General features: G+C 44.1%; 1 pseudogene; it reads right to left on the bottom strand.

Moving 5' to 3' along the window:
* Window positions 1-283: 283 nt before the first annotated feature.
* Window positions 284-25,875, bottom strand: LOC135509064 (acetyl-coenzyme A synthetase, cytoplasmic-like; annotated as a pseudogene).
* Between the last annotated feature and the right edge of the window lie 606 nt (window positions 25,876-26,481).

The raw sequence follows: 26,481 nt of genomic DNA on the forward strand, positions 1-26,481 counted from the left end.
AGGGGTAACCTGTAATCTACAAGGGGTAACCTGTAATCTACAAGGGGTAACCTGTAATCTACAAGGGGTAACATGTAATCTAGTGTTAGTTCTACAAGGGGTAACCTGTAATCTAGTGTTAGTTCTACAAGGGGTAACCTGTAATCTAGGGTTAGTTCTACAAGGGGTAACCTGTAATCTAGTGTTAGTTCTACAAGGGGTAACCTGTAATCTAGTGTTAGTTCTACAAGGGGTAACATGTAATCTAGTGTTAGTTCTACAAGGGGTAACCTGTAATATTGGGGTAGTTCTACAAGGGGTAACCTGGTCAAACACCTTGTCTCTTGAGTTCGTCCACCAGGGTGCGGTTGAACTCTCTGCAGTCCTTCAGAGTAACGAAACAATAGAGACACTCCCCCTTGACCGCGTGGGGTCTGCTGACCACTGCAGCCTCGGCCACCGCTCCGTGGTCTGTTAGAGATGCCTCTACCTCCGCTGTACTCAACAGGTGACCTGGAGGGAGACAACACTGTGGGTTATCATCCATCTATATATGTATCTACATATCTATCTACTGTATCTATCTATCTATCTATCTATCTATAGTATCTATCTATATACTGTACTTATCTACAGTATCTACATATCTATCTACTGTATCTATCTATAGTATCTACCTACTGTAGCTATCTATCTATCTATCTATAGTATCTATCTATATACTGTACTTATCTACAGTATCTACATATCTATCTACTGTATCTATCTATAGTATCTACCTACTGTATCTATCTATCTATCTATCTATCTACTGTACCTATCGAATCTACTGTATCCATCTATCTATGTATAGTTTCTATCTATATACTGTACTTATCTACAGTATCTACATATCTATCTACTGTATCTATCTATCTATAGTATCTACCTACTGTATCTATCTATCTATAGTATCTACCTACTGTATCTATCTATCTATCTACTGTACCTATCGAATCTACTGTATCTATCTATCTATGTATAGTATCTATCTATAGTATCTATATATATACTGTACTTACCTACAGTATCTACATATCTATCTACTGTAGGTATCTACTGTATCTATGTATAGTATCTATCTATATACTGTACTTATCTACAGTATCTACATATCTACTGTATCTAATCTACTGTATATATCTATTGTATCTATCTATCTACTGTATCTATGTAGCTATCTATCTAACCTACTGTATCTATCTATCTATGTACTGTATCTACTGTATCTATCTAATCTACTATCTATCTATCTATGTACTGTATCTACTGTATCTATCTATCTATCTATCTATCTTTCTATCTACTGTATCTATGTAGCTATCTATCTAACCTACTGTATCTATCTATCTATCTATGTACTGTATCTACTGTATCTATCTATCTATCTATCTATGTACTGTATCTACTGTATCTATCTAATCTACTGTATCTATCTATCTATGTACTGTATCTACTGTATCTATCTATCTATGTACTGTATCTACTGTATCTATCTAATCTACTGTATCTATCTATCTATGTACTGTATCTACTGTATCTATCTATCTATCTATCTATGTACTGTATCTACTGTATCTATCTAATCTACTGTATCTATCTATCTATCTTTTTAGCCTGTTTTTACAGCAACATTTATGACAGAGTGCTTCACAGTAACCTGGCTTTGATTAAGCCAGCAGCAGCAGCAGCACAGTGGCCAAACTGTAGGAGAACAAAATGACCTGATACGTTGATCATGTCATCTATCCTGCCTGCGATCCAGTAGTATCCATCTCTATCCCTCCTGCAGCCTGGGAAACAATTCATGAATTCACTTTATTAAACCTTTTAAAAGAAAACAAAAAACAGTGCCATGCTTAACGTCGATGTCGCCATTACAATGTGATTGTGAGCGTCAACGAATATGATGAATCTAATCTAATGCAACATGAATCTAATCAATCAAAGAATGCAAGGTGTTCTTAGTTTAGAACGGTCTCTCACCATCCCCGGTCACATAGAAACCTGGGAATTTCTTGAAGTACGTGCTCTCAAACCGCTCCTGGTTTCCGTACACGGTACGCATGATACCAGGCCAGGGCCGACGGAACACCTGCGACAACATCCCAGACCGGGGCTCTTAGTTTAGAAATATTACGGTAATAACCCTACCAGTACCTAATGAAACACCTGCAACAACATTACAGACCGGGGCTCTTAGTTTAGAAATATTACGGTAATAACCCTACCAGTACCTAATGAAACACCTGCGACAACATCCCAGACCGTGGCTCTTAGTTTAGAAATATTACGGTAATAACCCTACCAGTACCTAATGAAACACCTGCAACAACATTACAGACCGGGGCTCTTAGTTTAGAAATATTACGGTAATAACCCTACCAGTACCTAATGAAACACCTGCGACAACATCCCAGACCGGGGCTCTTAGTTTAGAAATATTACGGTAATAACCCTATATGAAATCCATATTATAAGGATAGTGATTTTTTTTTTTTTAACATATATTAAACTGTACTTGAAGTGATTGTACCATAGAATGTGTGTTGTACTGACCAGATAGCCCTCTGCCTCTCCCTCCAGTTCCTCTCCATGCTCGTTCAGTATGGTGGGCTCCACGCCAAAGAAAGGAAATGTCTGGAACATCAGACCGATTTAAATCAATAGGATTCAAGGTTGATTCGATGCTTTTATAAAAGGGGATAGGAAACCCTGGTCCTGGATTACCACTGACACGTCATGTTTTAAATTGTTTCATTTTATTTAACCCGACCTGAAAAACCAGGTGTGTTCAATTTAGACGATCACTGATCAATTAGCTCAGGTAGTCAGGTGGTCAGGTAGTCAGGTGGTCAGGTAGTCAGGTGGTCAGGTGGTCAGGTGGCCAGGTGGCCAGGTGGTCAGGTGGTCAGGTGGCCAGGTGGCCAGGTGGTCAGGTAGCCAGGTGGTCAGGTGGCCAGGTGGTCAGGTGGTCAGGTGGTCAGGTGGTCAGGTGGTCAGGTGGTCAGGTGGTCAGGTGGTCAGGTGGTCAGGTGGCCAGGTGGCCAGGTGGCCAGGTGGTCAGGTGGCCAGGTGGCCAGGTGGCCAGGTGGCCAGGTAGCAAGGTGGCCAGGTAGTAAGGTGGTCAGGTGGCCAGGTGGTCAGGTGGTCAGGTAGCCAGGTAGCCAGGTAGTCAGGTATCCAGGTGGTCAGGTGGCCAGGTGGTCAGGTAGCCAAGTAGCCAGGTGTGATGGCCTCGTTGGAACCTGCAGTGCTCCATGAACTCGGTTGCCCTACCCCTACCCCTACCCCTGCTATAAACACTGTGTACACGGTGTATATATGGGGCGGCAGGGTAGCCTCGTGGTTAGAGCATTGGACTAGTAACCAAAAGGTTGCAAGTTCGAATCCCCGAGCTGACAAGGTACAAATCTGTTGTTCTGCCCCTGAACAGGCAGTTAACCCACTGTTCCTAGGCCGTCATTGAAAATAAGAATTTGTTCTTAACTGACTTGCCGAGTTAAATAAAGGTAAAATAAAAAAAATGAAATATATGATGATAACTTACAGCTGATCCAGGTTTCAGAGGTGTAGCAGCAGGTAAAGGAGTTAAAACATGGCCACCCTGCGCAAGAACACACACACACACAATGAACAACAATCTAAACACGACACGCTGAAATAAAAGATCACAGAAATGTTTCCTTTGTACAAAAAAAAAGCTTTTTTTCTCCTCTCAAATGTTTTGCACAAAATGTGTTTATACATCCCTGTTTAGTGAGCATTTCTCCTTTGCCAAGATAATCCACCTGACGTGTGTGGTATATCAAGAATCTGATTAAAATAGCATGATCATGCCATAGGTGCACCTTGTGATGAGGACAATAAAAGACCACTCTAAAATGTGCCGTTTTGTCTCACAACACAATGCCACTGATGTCTCAAGTTGAGGGAGCGTGCAATTGGCATGCTGACTGCAGGAATGTCCAACTGAGCTGTTGGCAGAGAATTTAATGTTAATTTCTCTACCATAAGCCGCCTCCAACGTCATTTTAGAGAATTTGGGAGGACGTCCAACCGGCCTCACAACCGCAGACCACGTGAACATGGCATCGTGTGGGCGAGCGGTTTGCTGATGTGTTTGCTGATGTCAACGTTGTGAACAGAGTGCCACATGGTGGGGTTATGGTATGAGCAGGCATAAGCTACGGACAACTAACACAATTGCATTTGAAATCGATGGCAACTTGAATGCACATAGATACCGTAACAAGATCCTGGGGCCCATTGTCGTGCCATTCATCCACCATCATCACCTCATGTTTCAGTATAATGCACGGCCCCATGTCGCAAGGATCTGGACAGCTGTAAATGTCCCAGTTCTTCCATGGCCTGCATACTCACCAGACATGTCACCCATTGAGCATGTTTGGGATGCTCTGGATCAAAGTGTACGACAGCGTGTTCCAGTTCCCGCCAATATCCAGCGACTTCACACAGCCATTGAAGAGGAGCGGGACAACATTCCACAGGCCACAATCAACAGCCTGATCAACTCTATGTGAAGGAGATGTGTCACGCTGCATGAGGCAAATGGTCACACTAGATGATACTGAATGGTTTTCTGATCCACGCTCCTACCTTGTTTTTAAGGTATCTGTATATCTGTGACCAAGAGACATCTCTGTATTCCCAGTCATGTCAAATCCATAGATTATGAACTGTAGCTCAGTAAAATCTTCATATTTTTCAAATGTATTAAAATCTTTATTTTAACTGTATTCTAACTTATTTTCAGTAAAATAGACGTAATAGAAAACAATTAAAAGATGTAAAAATTTAATAAAGGACGATTTCAAAACAGACATTCTGGACTCAGCGTCTCTCACCGTCTCTGTTTGCCAGAAGGTGTCCACCACAGGGCATCTCTTCTGACCAATCACCTCGTGGTACCAATGCCACGCCTCCGGGTTGATGGGCTCACCTACAGTACCCAGAATCCTCAGCGATGACAGGTCGTACCTGCAGGGAGTGACAGGATTAGGGTGAATAAGTGAAGAAAATGCTGAGTCTGGTCTGGTTCAACTGAGTGCTGGTTCTCTTTTCGTCCAACAGATGGCGCTAGTGGACAGAAGGACACTGTTATTATAGCCAAAGTGCTACAGCTCAGATCAGTGTATGACGCAAAGATGAAAGGCCGGGATTCAATCTGATCAGCTGTAGATCCAGCGGTAATAGTTTGCTTGACATTTAAAAGGTAATTTCCTACGGAGCTGACATACGCAACATTTATCATGTATGAGGTCTCTGCGAACGCAGGGAACATTACCTTAAAAAGATGGAGAGCAAAAAAAAGAAAGAAAAAGAAGCACAGATTGGATTGAATCCTGTCCGGTGAGAAAACACAGTGTGTGTGTGTCTTACTTCTGTACTGGATCTAATCCGTACTTCATCAGGAGGCGTATGGCTGTGGGAGCTGTGTAGAACTTGGTCACTCTGTACTTCTCAATCACCTCCCAGAAACGCCCAACGTGAGGGTGGACTGGAATACCCTCGAACTGGAGAACACACACACACACACACACACAGAAACACACACTCACACAGACAGACAGAGACAGAGGTACACACATACAGAGACAGAGGAACACAAAGACAGAGACAGAGGAACACACACACACACACACCCCGTTGGTTCAATCAGGCAATATATACAAAGAACGTGCTAGTATTACAACGTATAAAACTGTAACTCGTGGTTACAACATGTTAACCAATCAGACCAAGAGGGTTCCCACCAACCCAACATGTTAACCAATCAGACCAAGAAGGTTCCCACCAACCCAACATGTTAACCAATCAGACCAAGAGGATTCCCACCAACCCAACATGTTAACCAATCAGACCAAGAGGGTTCCCACCAACCCAACATGTTATCCAATCAGACCAAGAGGGTTCCCACCAACCCAACATGTTAACCAATCAGACCAAGAGGGTTCTCACCAACCCAACATGTTAACCAATCAGACCAAGAGGGTTCCCACCAACCAAACATGTTATCCAATCAGACCAAGAGGGTTCCCACCAACCCAACATGTTAACCAATCAGGCAGAGAGGGTTCCCACCAACCCAACATGTTAACCAATCAGACCAAGAGGGTTCCCACCAACCCAACATGTTAACCAATCAGACCAAGAGGGTTCCCACCAACCCAACATGTTAACCAATCAGGCAGAGAGGGTTCCCACCAACCCAACATGTTAACCAATCAGACCAAGAGGGTTCCCACCAACCCAACATGTTAACCAATCAGGCAGAGAGGGTTCCCACCAACCCAACATGTTAACCAATCAGACCAAGAGGGTTCCCACCAACCCAACATGTTAACCAATCAGACCAAGAGGGTTCCCACCAACCCAACATGTTAACCAATCAGACCAAGAGGATTCCCACCAACCCAACATGTTAACCAATCAGACAGAGAGGATTCCCACCAACCCAACATGTTAACCAATCAGACAGAGAGGATTCCCACCAACCCAACATGTTAACCAATCAGACCAAGAGGGTTCCCACCAACCCAACATGTTAACCAATCAGGCAGAGAGGGTTCCCACCAACCCAACATGTTAACCAATCAGACCAAGAGGGTTCCCACCAACCCAACATGTTAACCATCAGGCCAAGAGGATTCCCACCAACCCAACATGTTAACCAATCAGACCAAGAGGATTCCCACCAACCCAACATGTTAACCATCAGGCCAAATCAAATCAAATGTATTTATAAAGCCCTTCTTACATCAGCTGATATCTCAAAGTGCTTTACAGAAACCCAGCCTCAAACCCCAAACAGCAAGCAATGCAGGTGTAGAAGCACGGTGGCTAGGAAAAACTCCCTAGAAAGGCCAGAACCAAGGAAGAATCCTAGAGAGGAACCAGGCTCTGAGGGGTGGCTAGGAAAACCTCCCTAGAAAGGCCAGAACCTAGGAAGAAACCTAGAGAGGAACCAGGCTCTGAGGGGTGGCTAGGAAAACCTCCCTAGAAAAGCCAGAACCTAGGAAGAAACCTAGAGAGGAACCAGGCTCTGAGGGGTGGCTAGGAAGAAACCTAGAGAGGAACCAGGCTCTGAGGGGTGGCTAGGAAGAAACCTAGAGAGGAACCAGGCTCTGACCAAGAGGTCAACGTGTTGACCATCAGACCAATCATTTGTTCTTAACTGACTGGCCTCGTTAAATAAAGGTTAAATAAAAAGTTTTAAAAAATGTTGTTTGTTCTACTGACCAGTTCTACTGACCAGTTCTATACCAGTTCTGTACCAGTTCTACTGACCAGTTCTATACCAGTTCTACTGACCAGTTCTATACCAGTTCTACTGACCAGTTCTATACCAGTTCTACTGACCAGTTCTATACCATTTCTACTGGCCAGTTCTATACCAGTTCTACTGGCCAGTTCTATACCAGTTCTATACTAGTTCTACTGACCAGTTCTATACCAGTTCTACTGACCAGTTCTATACCATTTCTACTGACCAGTTCTATACCATTTCTACTGACCAGTTCTATACCAGTTCTACTGACCAGTTCTATACCAGTTCTATACTAGTTCTACTGACCAGTTCTATACCAGTTCTACTGACCAGTTCTATACCATTTCTACTGACCAGTTCTACTGACCAGTTCTATACCATTTCTACTGACCAGTTCTATACCAGTTCTATACCAGTTCTATACCAGTTCTACTGACCAGTTCTATACCAGTTCTACTGACCAGTACGCTGGTAGCCCCGTTGGCCAGGGGTCCATAGGTGATGTATGAGTGTCCTGTGATCCATCCTATATCTGCGGTACACCAGTACACATCGTCTGGCTGGTGGTCAAACACATACTTAAAGGTCAGAGAGGTGTAGAGCAGGTAGCCTGCTACCGTGTGGAGGACACCCTGTAGGGGAGGAAGACACAGGGTTAACACACAGAGGAACATACACACACAGGAACATGCACACACATAACACATATTATCACTCGGGGTGTTTGTGTGTTTGTGTATACACACACATACACAGTGGGGCAAAAAAGTATTTAGTCAGCCACCAATTGTGTAAGTTCTCCCACTTAAAAAGATGAGAGGCCTGTAATTTTCATCATAGGTACACTTCAACTATGACAGACAAAATTAAGAGAAAAAAATCCAGAAAATCATATTGTAGGATTTTTTATTTATTTATTTGCAAATTATGGTGGAAAATAAGTATTTGGTCAATAACAAAAGTTTATCTCAATACTTTATTATATACCCTTTGTTGGCAATGACAGAGGTCAAACATTTTCTGTAAGTCTTCACAAGGTTTTCACACACTGTTGCTGGTATTTTGGCCCATTCCTCCATGCAGATCTCCTCTAGAGCAGTGATGTTTTGGGGCTGTTGCTAGGCAACATGGACTTTCAACTCCCTCCAGAGATTTTCTATGGGATTGAGATCTGGAGACTGGCTTGGCCACTCCAGGACCTTGAAATGCTTCTTACGAAGCCACTCCTTCGTTGCCCGGGCAGTGTGTTTGGGATCATTGTCATGCTGAAAGACCCAGCCATGTTTCATCTTCAATGCCCTTGCTGATGGTAGGCTAGTTTACTTTGGTCCCAGCTCTCTGCAGGTCATTCACTAGGTCCCCCCGTGTGGTTCTGGGATTTTTGCTCACCATTCTTGTGATCATTTTGACCCCACGGGGTGAGATCTTGCGTGGAGCCCCAGATCGAGGGAGATTATCAGTGGTCTTGTATGTCTTCCATTTCCTAATAATTGCTCCCACAGTTCATTTCTTCAAACCAAGCTGCTTACCTATTGCAGATTCAGTCTTCCCAGCCTGGTGCAGGTCTACAATTTTGTTTCTGGTGTCCTTTGACAGCTCTTTGGTCTTGGCCGTAATGGAGTTTGGAGAGTGACTGTTTGAGGTTGTGGACAGGTGTCTTTTATACTGATAACAAGTTCAAACAGGTGCCATTAATACAGGTAACAAGTGGAGGACAGAGGAGCCTCTTAAAGAAGAAGTTACAGGTCTGTGAGAGAGCCAGAAATCTTACTTGTTTGTAGGTGACCAAATACTTATTTTCCACCATAATTTGCAAAAACAAAAAATCCTAATGTGATTTTCTGGATTTTTTATTCTCATTTTGTCTGTCATAGTTGAAGTGTACCTATGATGAAAATTACAAGCCTCTCATCTTTTTAAGTGGGAGAACTTGCACAATTGGTGGCTGACTAAATACTTTTTTGCCCCACTGTGTGTGTGTGTGTGTGTGTGTGTGTGTGTGTGTGTGTGTGTGTGTGTGTGTGTGTGTGTGTGTGTGTGTGTGTGTGTGTGTGTGTGTGTGTGTGAGAGAGAGTACCCTACCTTTGGTTTGCCAGTAGATCCACTGGTATAAAGTATAAAGAGAGGATCCTCTGCATCCAGCCACTCAGGTTCACACTGCTCAGAGACCTGTCCCATCACCTCCTCCCAACACACATCAAACGCAGCATCCCACGGGGTCTGGACAACAGGAAATACAACAGGACTCAGGTTCACACTGCTCTGAGACCTGTCCCATCACCTCCTCCCAACACACATCAAACGCAGCATCCCACGGGGTCTGGACAACAGGAAATACAACAGGAGTCAGGTTCACACTGCTCTGAGACCTGTCCCATCACCTCCTCCCAACACACATCAAACGCAGCATCCCACGGGGTCTGGACAACAGGAAATACAACAGGACTCAGGTTCACACTGCTCTGAGACCTGTCCCATCACCTCCTCCCAACACACATCAAACGCAGCATCCCACGGGGTCTGGACAACAGGAAATACAACAGGAGTCAGGTTCACACTGCTCTGAGACCTGTCCCATCACCTCCTCCCAACACACATCAAACGCAGCATCCCACGGGGTCTGGACAACAGGAAATACAACAGGAGTCAGGTTCACACTGCTCTGAGACCTGTCCCATCACCTCCTCCCAACACACATCAAACGCAGCATCCCACGGGGTCTGGACAACAGGAAATACAACATGAGTCAGGTTCACACTGCTCTGAGACCTGTCCCATCACCTCCTCCCAACACACATCAAACGCAGCATCCCACGGGGTCTGGACAACAGGAAATACAACAGGAGTCAGGTTCACACTGCTCAGAGACCTGTCCCATCACCTCCTCCCAACACAGGAAATACAACAGGAGTCAGGTTCACACTGCTCTGAGACCTGTCCCATCACCTCCTCCCAACACACATCAAACGCAGCATCCCATGGGGTCTGGACAACAGGAAATACAACAGGAGTCAGGTTCACACTGCTCTGAGACCTGTCCCATCACCTCCTCCCAACACACATCACACGCAGCATCCCACGGGGTCTGGACAACAGGAAATACAACAGGAGTCAGGTTCACACTGCTCAGAGACCTGTCCCATCACCTCCTCCCAACACACATCAAACGCAGCATCCCACGGGGTCTGGACAACAGGAAATACAACAGGAGTCAGGTTCACACTGCTCAGAGACCTGTCCCATCACCTCCTCCCAACACAGGAAATACAACAGGAGTCAGGTTCACACTGCTCTGAGACCTGTCCCATCACCTCCTCCCAACACAGGAAATACAACATGAGTCAGGTTCACACTGCTCTGAGACCTGTCCCATCACCTCCTCCCAACACACATCAAACGCAGCATCCCATGGGGTCTGGACAACAGGAAATACGACAGGAGTCAGGTTCACACTGCTCTGAGACCTGTCCCATCACCTCCTCCCAACACACATCAAACGCAGCATCCCACGGGGTCTGGACAACAGGAAATACAACAGGACTCAGGTTCACACTGCTCTGAGACCTGTCCCATCACCTCCTCCCAACACACATCAAACGCAGCATCCCACGGGGTCTGGACAACAGGAAATACAACAGGAGTCAGGTTCACACTGCTCTGAGACCTGTCCCATCACCTCCTCCCAACACACATCAAACGCAGCATCCCACGGGGTCTGGACAACAGGAAATACAACAGGAGTCAGGTTCACACTGCTCTGAGACCTGTCCCATCACCTCCTCCCAACACAGGAAATACAACAGGAGTCAGGTTCACACTGCTCTGAGACCTGTCCCATCACCTCCTCCCAACACACATCAAACGCAGCATCCCACGGGGTCTGGACAACAGGAAATACAACATGAGTCAGGTTCACACTGCTCTGAGACCTGTCCCATCACCTCCTCCCAACACACATCAAACGCAGCATCCCACGGGGTCTGGACAACAGGAAATACAACAGGAGTCAGGTTCACACTGCTCAGAGACCTGTCCCATCACCTCCTTCCAACACAGGAAATACAACAGGAGTCAGGTTCACACTGCTCAGAGACCTGTCCCATCACCTCCTCCCAACACAGGAAATACAACAGGACTCAGGTTCACACTGCTCTGATACCTGTCCCATCACACGCAGCATCCCACGGAGTCTGGACAACAGGAACCTGATCGTCAGAATAGAGTAGAGGTAGAGCTGTGGCCAAAAGTTTTGAGAATGACACAAATATTCATTTTCACAGTCTGCTGCCTCAGTGTGTATGATGGCAATTTGCATATACTCCAGAATGTTCTGAAGAGTGATCAGATTAATTGCAAAGTCCCACTTCGCCATGCAAATGAACGCCAAAAAAAACTGTTTCCACTACATTTCAGCCCTGCCACAAAAGGACCAGCTGACATCATGTCAGTGATTATCTTGTTAACACAGGTGTGAGTGTTGACGAGGACAAGGCTGGAGATCACTCTGTCATGCTGATTGAGTTTGAATAACAGACTGGAAGCTTCTAAAGGAGGGTGGTGCTTGGAATCATTGTTCTTCCTCTGTCAACCAGGGTTACCTGCAAGGAAGCATGTGCCGTCATCATTGCTTTGCACAAAAAGGGCTTCACAGGCAAGGATATTGCTGCCAGTAAGATTGCACCTAAATCAAACATTTATCAGATCATCAAGAACTTCAAGGAGAGCGGTTCAATTGTTGTAAAGAAGGCTTCAGGGCGCCCAAGAAAGTCCAGCAAGCTCCAGGACCATCTCCTAAAGTGGATTCAGCTGTGGGATCAGGGCACCACCGGTACAGAACTTGCTCAGGAATGGCAGCAGGCAGGTGTGAGTGCATCTGAACCCACAGTGAGGTGAAGACCTTTGGAGGATGGCCTGGTGTCAAGAAGGGCAGCAAATAAGCCACTTCTATCCAGAAAAAAACATCAGGGACAGACTGATATTCTGCAAAAGGTACAGGGATTGGACTGCTGAGGACTGGGGTAAAGTCATTCTCTGATGAATCCCCTTTCCCATTGTTTGGGGCATCCAGAAAAAAGCTTGCCCGGAGAAGACAAGGTGAGCGCTACCATCAGTCCTGTGTCATGCCAACAGTAAAGCATCCTGAGACCATTCATGTGTGGGGTTGCTTCTCAGCCAAGGGAGTGGGCTCACTCACAATTTTGCCTAAGAACACAGCCATGAATAAAGAATGGTACCAACACATCCTCCGAGAGCAACTTCTCCCAACCACCCAGGAACAGTTTGGTGACAAACTGCATGATCCAGCATGATGGAGCACCTTGCCATAATTCAAAAGTGATAACTAAGTGGCCCGGGGAACAAACATGGATATTTTGGGTCCATGGCCAGGAAACTCCCCAGACCTTAATCCCATTGAGAACTTGTGGTCAAGCCTCAAGACGCAGGTGGACAAACAAAACCCCACAAATGCTGACAAACTCCAAGCATTGATTATGCAAGAAAGGGCTGCCATCAGTCAGGATGTGGCCCAGAAGACAGCATGCCAGGGCGAATTGCAGAGGTCTTGAAAAAGAAGGGTCAACACTGCAAATATTGACTCTGCATCAACTTCATGTAATTGTCAATAAAAGCCTTTTGACACTTATGAAATGCTTGTAATTATACTTCAGTATTCCATAGTAACATCTGACAAAAATATCTAAAGACACCGAAGCAGCAAATTTTGTGGAAATGAATATTTGTGTCATTCTCAAAACTTTTGGCCACGACTGTACAGTAGGACCATGACAGTCAGAAATCAGTAAAAACTGCACCAGGAATTACAGCAGGGCCATGATAGTCAGAATACAGTAAAAACTACACCAGGAATTACAGCAGGACCATGACAGTCAGAATACAGTAAAAACTACACCAGGAATTACAGCAGGACCATGATAGTCAGAATACAGTAAAAACTACACCAGGAATTACAGCAGGGCCATGATAGTCAGAATACAGTAAAAACTACACCAGGAATTACAGCAGGACCATGATAGTCAGAATACAGTAGAAGTACAGCAGGACCATGATAGTCAGAATACAGTAAAAACTGCACCAGGAATTACAGCAGGGCCATGATAGTCAGAATACAGTAAAAACTACACCAGGAATTACAGCAGGACCATGATAGTCAGAATACAGTAAAAACTACACCAGGAATTACAGCAGGACCATGATAGTCAGAATACAGTAAAAACTACACCAGGAATTACAGCAGGGCCATGATAGTCAGAATACAGTAAAAACTACACCAGGAATTACAGCAGGACCATGATAGTCAGAATACAGTAGAAGTACAGCAGGACCATGATAGTCAGAATACAGTAAAAACTGCACCAGGAATTACAGCAGGACCATGATAGTCAGAATACAGTAAAAACTGCACCAGGAATTACAGCAGGACCATGATAGTCAGAATACAGTCAAAACTGCACCAGGAATTACAGCAGGACCATGATAGTCAGAATACAGTAAAAACTGCACCAGGAATTACAGCAGGAGGAGGACAGCACATCAATAAACACAACTTTTCTTCAAATTGCAAAAAAAACAACACAATAAAAATAAAAATGTATTTTTAGGCACCGGGTAGTGGTAGATGAACGTCCGTATTCTGGTCAAAATCTGGGCCTACCTGCAATTTGTTGGAAACATCTCCATCTTGGGTCCTCAGTGCATGCTGTTTTACTACTAAACATCTTGTAACAGTGGCGGATGCTCTGTGTAGAAAAGAAGAGCAGAGCTGTCAGCATAGATACCAGATGTGTTATCTGTCCGTAAGGGCAGTTAATGTAGCACCGCTGAATATTCCCGATACACTGAGTGGACAAAACATTAGGAACACCTTTCTAATATTGAGTTGCACCATCGTTTCCACACAGAACAGCCTCAATTCGTCAGGACATGGGACTCTACATGGTGTTGAAAGCGTCTCCACAGGGATTGCTGGGCCCATGTTGACTCCAATGCTTCCCACAGTTGTAACAAGTTGGCTGGATGTCCTTTGGGTGGTGGACCATTCTTGATACACAATGACGGGAAAGAGATCATAGATTTCACCTGGATTCACCTGGTCAGTCTATGTCATGGAAAGATCAGGTGTTCCTAATGTTTTGTCTACTCAGTGTATGCTTCTACATAGTAGAGTATCTTCCATATGGTGTTTATATGCTGTCATATGTCTTTTGGCTGCGATAGACATACAAGTGCCGTTTCACACACACAAAATCGCTACGGCGACAGATCGAGATCGCTAGGGGCAACAGACAGATGGGGCTTCCCTGTAGAATCAAAACTCTTGCTGTTGCCCCACCAACCCCACAGCTTGCAGAACAGACAACACTCTCCATCAACAGGGTCTGGCTCTGTGTGTGTGTGTGTGTGCCACTGCTCCTATCACAGGGGTTAAGGTAAACAGTATCTGTGATGAAGAGACAGACAGCGATCGACAGACAGAGAGGACGCAGTAGGTATAAGCAGAACCATGATAGAGGGGTAAAGAGAACCTACTTCTCCCTACATTTCTCCAGAGCCTCGTCTGCTATCTGTTTCAGGTTGATCAACTTCTCCCCTCTGTACACACCATCTTGAGAGAGAGAGAGAGAGAGAGAGAGAGAGAGAGAGAGAGAAGAGAGAGAGAAGAGAAAGAGAGAGAGAGAAGAAGAGAAAGAGAGAGAAGAAGAAAGGGAGAGAGAGAGAAGAAGAGAAAGAGAGAGAAGAAGAGAAAGAGAAAGAGAGAGAGAGAGTGAGAGTGAGAGAGATAATGTGTTCATCTGAACTGTTGGTGACACAAGCCCATATAGGAGGTAATTGCTTTAACATGTTTTCATTTAACATTTTATTTAACTAGGCAAGTCAGTTAAGAACCAATTCTTATTTACAATGACGGCCTACACCGACCAAACGCGGACGACGCTAGGGACCAACTAGGGACCAGCCACGTCCCACATGCATGGTGTCGTCTTATTGGACGACATCAGCCACGTCCCACATGCATGGTGTCATCTTATTGGACGACATCAGCCACGTCCCACATGCATGGTGTCATCTCATTGGACGACATCAGCCACGTCCCACATGCATGGTGTCATCTTATTGGACGAAATCAGCCACGTCCCACATGCATGGTGTCATCTTATTGGACGACATCAGCCCAGTCCCACATGCATGGTGTCATCTTATTGGTCATCAGCCACGTCCCACATGCATGGTGTCATCTTATTGGACGACATCAGCCACGTCCCACATGCATGGTGTCATCTTATTGGACATCAGCCACGTCCCACATGCATGGTGTCATCTTATTGGACGACATCAGCCCAGTTTCCACATGCATGGTGTCATCTCATTGGACGACATCAGCCACGTCCCACATGCATGGTGTCATCTTATTGGACGACATCAGCCACATCCCACATGCATGGTGTCATCTTATTGGACGACATCAGCCACGTCCCACATGCATGGTGTCATCTTATTGGACGACATCAGCCACGTCCCACATGCATGGTGTCATCTTATTGGACGAAATCAGCCCAGTCCCACATGCATGGTGTCATCTTATTGGACGACATCAGCCCAGTCCCACATGCATGGTGTCATCTTATTGGACGACATCAGCCCAGTCCCACATGCATGGTGTCATCTTATTGGACAACATCAGCCACGTCCCACATGCATGGTGTCATCTTATTGGACAACATCAGCCACGTCCCACATGCATGGTGTCATCTTATTGGACGACATCAGCCACGTCCCACATGCATGGTGTCATCTTATTGGACGACATCAGCCCAGTCCCACATGCATGGTGTCATCTTATTGGACGACATCAGCCCAGTCCCACATGCATGGTGTCATCTTATTGGACGACATCAGCCACGTCCCACATGCATGGTGTCATCTCATTGGACGACATCAGCCCAGTCCCACATGCATGGTGTCATCTTATTGGACATCAGCAACGTCCCACATGCATGGTGTCATCTTATTGGACGACATCAGCCACGTCCCACATGCATGGTGTCATCTCATTGGACGACATCAGCCACGTCCCACATGCATGGTGTCATCTTATTGGACGACATCAGCCCAGTCCCACATGCATGGTGTCATCTCATTGGACGACATCAGCCACGTCCCACATGCATGGTGTCATCTCATTGGACGACATCAGCCACGTCCCACATGCATGGTGTCATCTTATTGGACATCAGCCACGTCCCACATGCATGGTGTCATCTTATTGGACGACATCAGCCCAGTCCCACATGCATGGTGTCATCTCATTGGACGACATCAGCCACGTCCCACATGCATGGTGTCATCTTATTGGACGACATCAGCCACGTCCCACATGCATGATGTCATCTTATTGGACATCAGCCACGTCCCACATGCATGGTGTCATCTTATTGGACGACATCAGCCACGTCCCACATGCATGGTGTCATCTTATTGGACGACATCAGCCCAGTCCCACAAGCATGGTGTCATCTTATTGGACGACATCAGCCCAGTCCCACATGCATGGTGTCATCTTATTGGACGACATTAGCCCAGTCCCACATGCATGGTGTCATCTTATTGGACGACATCAGCCACGTCCCACATGCATGGTGTCATCTCATTGGATGACATCAGCCACGTCCCACATGCATGGTGTCATCTTATTGCCATCAGCCCAGTCCCACATGCATGGTGTCATCTTATTGGACGACATCAGCCCAGTCCCACATGCATGGTGTCATCTTATTGGACGACATCAGCCCAGTCCCACATGCATGGTGTCATCTTATTGGACGACATCAGCCACGTCCCACATGCATGGTGTCATCTTATTGGACATCAGCCACGTCCCACATGCATGGTGTCATCTTATTGGACGACATCAGCCACGTCCCACATGCATGGTGTCATCTTATTGGACGACATCAGCCACATCCCACATGCATGGTGTCATCTTATTGGACGACATTAGCCCAGTCCCACATGCACGGTGTCATCTTATTGGACGACATCAGCCCAGTCCCACATGCATGGTGTCATCTTATTGGACAACATCAGCCACGTCCCACATGCATGGTGTCATCTTATTGGACAACATCAGCCACGTCCCACATGCATGGTGTCATCTTATTGGACATCAGCAGGGCTCTAAAATGCTCCTAGATATTTTGTTGTGTGACCTGACATGTTTTATTTTAGGGAACACCAGTGGGAACCGGAAGAAAACATCTCCCGGATAATTATAGTGGTAATGATGGGCTTCGCTGAGGGAAAAAGCGAGCGCAGACTCATTCAGTGTAAAGAATATGAAACAATACGTTGGTGTTCTGATGACGTCATGACAACGCCAGGGTCCGCCATTTTGTTTAGCCAGTTAGCGAAACAGTCATTTATTTTAGTAGTATTATTATTTGACCCTTTTTCCTCCCCAATTCCATGGTATCTATTTGGTAGTTACAGTCTTGTCTCATCACTGCAACTCCCGTACGGACTCAGGAGAAGCGAAGGTCGAGAGCCGTGCGTCCTCCGAAACACAACCCAACCAAGCCGCACTGAAACAGTGATTTCTAATGAATGGCTTTCCCATAAAACTTTTCAAATTATCTGGCAAATTAAATCTAATTTTATTTGTGTCAAATGCGCTGAATACAACCGGTGTAGTAGACCTTACCATGAAATGCTTACTTACAAGCCCTTAAACAACAAGTCAGTTTAAAAAAAAAAGAAGAGTTAATTAAGAAAATATTTACTAAATCAATTAAAGTAAAAAATAAAATAAAAAGTAACAAAATAACGAGGCTAAATACAGGTGGTACCGGTACCAAGTCAATGTGTGGGGGTACAGGTTAAATATGATATCATGATGATTTGTATCAAATTGAGTGGTGTTTTGTTTTGCAAACTCTACTATTGGCCATGTAGAACAGAAACACTGCCAGACAAAAGCCCGTCTTTTGAGAAGTGCAAATTAAATTAAAGTGCAACTATACCCACCAAAATATATATTTATTTTCTTCCCCAGACCTCAAAAGTGGTTCCTGATGTGGTTTGAGCATAGTTGTGGACTTAGAACATCCAATTAGTTTGTTTTTCTATAAGAAAAGTGTGATTGAGAGTGAAATCTTGAGGGGGAAAAAAACTGGAGTAAATTCGAAACCTGGAAAAACAAGTTGTTTTTGGTGGTGGTGTTATTATGGCAAATAAATGTATTGTCTGGTACGAATTCTGAGTGGCTAGTAGATATTTTTTAATTTAACTGCTACAGTGGCGGGTGAATCAGAAAGTTAGTTTTTAGGTCCTGTTCATAAACCATAATCGCTGCTCACAGGCATTTGTTTACACCTTGTTAAGTCATGTTACCTCATTAGCTAGCTAGCTAACAATCGGGTTACTATACCAGTACACCTTGTTAAGTCACGTTACCTCATTAGCTGGCTGGCTAACAATCGGGTTACTATACCAGTACACCTTGTTAAGTCATGTTACCTCATTAGCTGGCTGGCTAACAATCGGGTTACTTTACACAGGAATCTTGTTAAGGAAAAGTTATCTTCATTAGAAGATCAATGATTAACAATGAATGAATTACTCATCCTTGTACATACTTGTCACTAAAACGTGATGTTTACCTCAGTGTAGAATTGTCCATGTAAAGCATCTCAATAGGTTACTTTTACCCAATGTAGAACCCTTGCATTAAGTGTTACCTCAACGAAAGCTTTTTGTATAAACATTCTTGGTTTTTATAATAAACCAGTCTTTACCTTGTTAAATATTAGTTTCTACCTCAACAGGCTGGCTAGTTTCAAAATCAGCTAGAATTCATATAGACCCAATATGCTATATCTCAAAATCAATTAAAACAAAATACATCTTGTGGTGCTCCTAGATTTTATGCTGTGCTTAACTTTTGAAGGGGAGCACCAGTGGAACAATTTATTTTTTAAATGTAATTTAATTTATTTAGAATGAATGAATGAATGACTCATCTCTACCTGCAGTCACATAGGATACTCACTGGGAATCCATGATCCTCTCACACAGAGACTCAGTGGAGAAGTCCATGCAAACTGAACCCCCCCCCCCCCACACACACAATGTAGAAACCAGGTCATTCAGTGAGGTTGTACATTTCAACAGGGCGAGACGAACATCTAATGGAGTCATTTAACAGAACATTCTTGATTTTGTTAATAAATCAACATTTGTTCAATATAAACAAAAAAAATATAAAAAGTAGATTTAGAGTTAGCCTGGTGCCAGATCTACATGGCACACAGCTTTACCATTTACTGTAAGCCTGCTCCTTTAAAATTAAAATAAAAGCCACTTCTGCATTGGATCTAAATAGTTCAATTAAAAAAAAATACATCTTGACCATAGCGTGCTTAATATGAAATACATTTTAGGACGTGACTGACTCTGGACCCAATCGTTAAAAAAATATACTCAGCAAAATGGCATTGAATACAAAAGCATTTCTAAACTTTATAAAAAATAAAATAAAAAGTGCCTTGTTGTTTCAAACTACATGAGAAATCATTCTAAATCAGAATAGAAGAAGGCTCTAAACACCCCAAAAACAATCAAACATTGGAACAATCTCTTATGTCCCATTCGTGAATCATAAAACATTAGACACAGAACAATGGTCCAGCAGGAAGCCTGGAAACTTTAAAATAGGTCCCCCCCCACACTGCATACTACATTAAAAATAACCTTGGGGACAACAAGACATGAGGTATTGTTCAACTACAAGGCTATAGACACTTGAGACGAAAGGTTACGACCCGAAAAAGTGTCCCGGCTCAGCTTGTTGCTAAAATTACTATACATGTATATATATATATATATGTATGTATTCTTGCTATGATCCTGGCCCAAATAGCATGCTGACATTTGTTCAATCCCTAAACAATAAAAAATGGATAAAAACTAATTGATGTTAGAGTTACAGCCATGATATTACATCCCGGCAGCGTCCCAAAACAAACAGCTTTACCATTTAGTGCACTACTCCTTTAAAATAAAAAGTAAAAGCCACTTCTGCATTGGACTCGGGTAAATAGTTCCATTTAACATTTAAAAATAGGGTGCCATTGTCTTCCTATAGGGTGCCATCTCAATGTGACCAATAGGGTTTTAATATGAAATACATTTTAGGGCACGTGTAGGGACTCTGGTGCCATTATGGGGCACTATGTAGGGAATAGGGTGCATTATGAACTACAAAAGGGTGCATTTCTAAACTTTATAAAAAATACAAATAAAAAGTGCCTTGTTGTTTCAAACTATGTGAGAAATCATGCAATCAGAATAGAAGAATAGGGTGCCATTATGGGGCACCCCAAAAACAATCGGGCACATTGGGAATAATGCCTTATGTCCACTATTCGGGAATAGAATCATAAAACATTATGGGGCAGCTCATAGAACAATGGTCACAGTAGGAATAGGGTGCCACTCACACTTTAAAAATAGGTCTAAATATAGTCCTAGCATTATGGGGCACTATTAAAAATAACCTTTGGGGACAGACCCGACATGCAGGTGTTATCCCAACTGGTGTTCACATGCTACTGAACAGCTGATAACTCTGCAAGGCAAAGGTCAGGCAGAACCCGAAAAAGTGTCCGGCTCAGCTTGCCCCTAAAACACTATACAGTCAGGACACAGAATCCAAAAATGTCAATTACAGTGTGGATCATCTGGCCCTTATTAAGACTGCATTAGTCGTAGTTCTAGTGTGCTATAAAAATAAAAAAACCTACCTGGGTAGATAAGGACTAACGCATGGATGTCTCTGAGAGGCTCCTCACAGCCATGATATCAAACCACCTCCACTAAACTTAGCGGGATCCCAAAAGTCGGAAAACATGTTGACCAACATAGTCAGGTACTTTTTTTCAGAGGGGGTTGCTCGAAGATTATGATCAATTAGCCGAAAATGTAAAGGAGCTATTTACACTCCACTCAGAAACGACATATATTGCCAGAAAGATCCGTACTGGAATTCTTTGTATTTTAGTTATAAGCAGGCTCAACTTGTCTGGCTGTCATAAATTGTCTGTCTTTCACTTAAACAATGGGGAGGAACTGGAAATATCAGTTTTAGGCTACTGGAATGCTTTCCAGTTTGGGTGTTTTCACCTTAAAAACTAAATAACAATGAATCGCCTGTCCAATGGGAGAGCAGGGCTAACTCAACTAGCACAGTTCGCTTGTGTAATGAAATATTTACGATATTATTTTATTTATTTAACATTTAATTTAACTAGGCAAGTCAGTTAAAAAAAAAAATATTATTTACAATGATGGCCTAAACCCGGCCTAACCTGGACGACGCTGGGCAAATTGTGCGCTGCCCTATGGGACTCCCAATCACAGCCGGTTGTAATACAGCCTGGATTCGAACCAGGGACCTGTAGTGACGCAGTTCCCTAGACCGCTGCGCCACTCGGGAGCCCAGATTAAGTTCATGTTCAGTTTAAAGGTGATTAACAGAATGTTTAGCATAGTTCTATATTTCTGTCTTTCTGTAAAGTGTATGATATCCAGTGTTGTTTTTAACACTGATTGATGGTCACTAGACTAGAGACTATGTTCTGGATTGAAACTCACATCTGTTGATAGTGATTGACGCCAGATTGAAGGTACAAGGACTGAGGACGCTGATTGTTATTGTCGTCTGTAAAACGTGTGTGTGTGTGTGCGTGTGCGTGTGCGTGTGTGTGTGTCTTTTTGTTTGAACAGTCGTCTGCTGATTAGGATATATGGGGGGGGACCTTCTCAGAGAAGACCAGTTAGACATTTCCCTCTGTTTCTGTGCTGGGTGGTGTCTCCCTGTTGCAACTTGGAATAAACCCGGGACTGATTTCTGATCGACTTCATCTCTTCACCATTGAGATTGTTATGGGATACAAAAACTTTCCCCCCCGGGGCAATAGGGCAACCCGTAATGTCAATCCCTGCACTGACCACGATGGAGTGGACAGCTCCTATCCTGCTGCAGGCCAGCATGGTGTACACCAGCTCTGGAATCATAGGGAGGTAGATGGCCACCCTGTCTCCCTTCCTCACTCCTGTTAACACACACGCCAGAAGACAAAATGGTGGAGGAGATAGATATACATACATGGTATTTAGCTCTATATGATAATGTTAAGTTAAAGGGTGATGTTGTGCTGGTTTTGACGGGGAAACTGAGTATTTAAAACATTTCTAAAGAAAAGCGGCACCATTTACCATTCACAAGGGCAGTAAATTGGGAAAAGTGGTAAGCTAGCTTATTTCTTTCGTATGCCACACTGAGGTGTACCATCTTACCCATCTGCTTCAGAGTGTTGGAACACCTGCACACCTGTCCAAGCAGCTGACCGTAGGTGATGGCCTCGTGGTGATCAGGTGAGTTCCCTCCCTAGAGAACAGACATTTAAAAACATCAAGCCTTTATCTGAATCAATACAATATAAAAACATTGAGCCTTTTATTATCCGAGTCAACAATTCAGGTCATGTTGTCATTCATCACAGTCAGTTAGAAGACACACCTGAAGAGGACACCTATTCCCTTATTGTGCCATTTTGGACTAACCCCAAGTGCCATTACATTCAAATCCAGACTTTTGTTTTAAACTTTCCAATGACTTCTCCTCAGTCATCAGGTTGCGTCATGTATAAAACACAACTTCTGCAATTGCAATCCAAAAATGTAGCAATGCATCCTGTTGTTTCCTCAGATAGACAGGATGTTCTCCTTTAGCAGCTTGTTCCGTCTATATTCGGTTTGAATGCCTGTCTGATGTTGGTCTTTCTGCTTGTTTAGTTATGTGGCACACTGTTGCACAAGTCTGTCTCAACTCCCAAGCCCCCGACCCAGTTACCATGGCAGTCTGCCTGGGTAAAGCTTGGATCTGACCTCACCTGTTGTACTGTAGACAGCTGACATTAACATCATCAGCTATGTGCACGACAAAGAGACGTGGCTGACTGTGTTACCTAGTACGGCATTAATAACTGTTAAAGATATCCAGATAATACAACGATCAAGAGCAGACCAATGACTGTGAAGCTGGCCAGGAAGACTAGGCCTCAGTCTGACTGAATTGTGAAGAGACAAAAATGACCATCTCAAGCATTCAGCCAACCTTACAGCTAACCGTACAGCTAACCGTACAGCTACAGCTAACCGTACAGCTAACCTTACAGCTAACCGTACAGCTACAGCTAACGCTAGCCTTACAGCTACAGCTAACCTTACAGCTAACGCTAACCTTACAGCTAACGCTAACCGCTAACAACTACAGCTAACGCTAACACTAACCTTAACAGCTAACGCTAACCTTACAGCTAACTAACGCTAGCCTTACAGCTACAGCTAACCTTAGCTAACCGTAACGCTAACCGCGACAGCTAACTCAGCGAAATGACACAATACATTATTTACCAATACATTATTTACCAATAATTTCTATTCGGCACAAAAATAATCCTCCATCAAGTTTGTAGAGTCACAAACTTGATGTAATCATTGCGTGCTATGGGAATATGGGACCAAATACTGAACTTCAAGACTACTTTAATACACATACAAGTGAATTTGTCCCAATACTTTTGGTCCCCTAAAATGGGTGGACTGTGTACAAAACGTGCTGTAATTGCTAAATGATGAAAATAACTTGAAATTAAAGTCTGCACTTTAAAATCCAAAGAGACAAAACAACAAAATTGTCAGTTTTTGTAAAAAAAAAAAAAATAAAATAAAATGTAAAGAACGTTTAAAAAAATTAAATTTAAAATTTAAAAATAAAAATAAATTTTTTAAATCGACCATGTATTTAACTAGGCAAGTCAGTTAAAGAACAAATTCTTATTTACAATGACGGCCTAGCGGGGCTTATTCAGGGGCAGAACGACGGATTTTTTTCCTTGTCAGCTCGGGATTTGATCCAGCAACCTTTAGGTTACTGACCCAATGCTCTAACCACCAGGCTACCTGCCGCCCTGCGCTCCCACCAGGCTGCGCTCGCTAACCACCAGGCTACCTGCCGCCCCTGCGCGCTCTAACCACCAGGCTACCTGCCGCCCCTGCGCTCTAACCAACCACTAGGCTACCTGCCGCCCCTCTAACCACTAGGCTACCTGCCACCTCTAACTCTAACCACCAGGCTACCTGCCGCCCCGCTCTAACCACCAGGCTACCTGCCGCCCCTGCGCTCTAACCACCAGGCTACCTGCTGTTAAAACAGCTTATCTTCTGACTCTGATGTCAGGTGTTAGGTTAATGTATACTGAGACCAACAGTTAACTAACACCCCCCCCCCCACTCTGAGAAACAGAGTTACTTGTCTGAGAAGTTAGATTTTCACACATTGACAAAGTAAATATTTGGTCACGTATGAAATGAAAAGCTCAATCAGCTACATTAGAGCCAGCCACACACACACACACACACACACACACACACACACACACACAAAGCCAGGGTGTTGATGTAGATACTGAATGAATAGTAGTACCGTAGTGTCTAGAGGACTTCCTGTCCCGTACTGGGGCGCTCCAGGGAGACTTGTATGCAACAGACGGTGGCTAATAATGTAGTCTGCATTCTTATTCACTTCAACTTTTTCTGAACAAGTAGAAACAGTCAAAAATGCAACTGTTGTCTTGTCTTACCAGTAGAATGCCACTCGTTCACCAAGGTTCTTGTCCTTCACGTTCCTGTCCAGGACGTTGTAACACATGTTCGTTTTGGCTCCCTCCATGCACTTCACATAGATGTTCCCTTTGGTCACATCAAAGTTATACTGCAGAATCTGACCGGTAGGAGGTTTCTTCCAATAGAAATCACTAGCGACCTCTTTCCAGAATACTGCAAGAAAAAGGACATAGAGATTTTGTTCAGAGCACACAGACGGAGAGACACACACAATCTATCGCAGAGGAGTCTTTAGTTATTCTGCGAGCAACACGCACGGCTAACAGCCTTCTTAGCCTACCTTCCGGCTCCTCAATAGACTTCTTGTAAAGTTCCAGATAACAGTTGAAGTCAGGCACATGAGCATTCTTCTGCAAACCTTCCGGAGGATGGTACATCTTGTCCTCTATGTGTTCAGAGCCAGGGACCACCATCGTTGATAGCTCTATCTACAGTACGTCTGTCTGTTTATCTATCTGACTGGAGAGAGAGAGAGATTAGAGGTGAGGCCAGGCAGTCACTCCACTGATTTGATTTGTCTATCATCCAAGGCTAGAGGAGGGGAGAGACTAGAAATGTGGCCAGGCACAGACAACTACAGAAAGCTTCAGGCATTGGAGCAGTACATTGTGCCTACACTCTGGCCACACCCCTAATGCCAGCTTTGGTGTCCCTTCCACAGCCTGCTTAGTGCCAAGGGAGCCAATCAAAACACTCAACATGGCACTCCCACCTTTTCATTGGCTGAGCGGGCCCTGGTCTGTTGATAACATTATTTTCAGAGATATTCTGTATGAGGGGGATCAGTAGGCTGGTTGACTAGACGAAGATCAGCTACAAACGATAGTGACTTTTCATAGCAGGTTAGGAGAGAATTTTCCTAACTAATCCTAACCTTAACCTAATTCTCCTAACCTGCAACGTTAAACCTGCTAATTCTCCTAACCTGCCACATTAACCTGCAACGTTATTTCTCCTAACCTGCCACGTTAACCTTCTCCTAACCTTCTCCTAACCTGCAACGTTATTTCTCCTAACCTGCAACGTTATTTCTCCTAACTTCCGGTTGTAGGTGTACTTCCTCTATTCAGAACCATGAATGCTAGGCTGAGACAGACAGACAGTACAGCCAGCCAGCAGACATCCAGACATTTAAGACATTCAGAGACAGACAGTACAGCCAGACAGCACAGACAAACAGTACAGACATTCAGAGAGATGGTACAGACAGACAGAACAGCCAGACAGACAGACATTCAGAGAACACAGTAGACAGACAGACAGAACAGCCAGACAGACAGACATTCAGAGAGACAGTACAGACAGACAGTATGTCTGTATTCCTGAAGCAACAACCTCCCCTTAATTAAGCTAAACACTATGCCAGACACAGACAGACAGATGAACAGACAGACAGACAGATGAAC

Source organism: Oncorhynchus masou, chromosome 3, assembly GCF_036934945.1.
Source record: "Oncorhynchus masou masou isolate Uvic2021 chromosome 3, UVic_Omas_1.1, whole genome shotgun sequence".
NCBI lineage: Eukaryota > Metazoa > Chordata > Actinopteri > Salmoniformes > Salmonidae > Oncorhynchus > Oncorhynchus masou.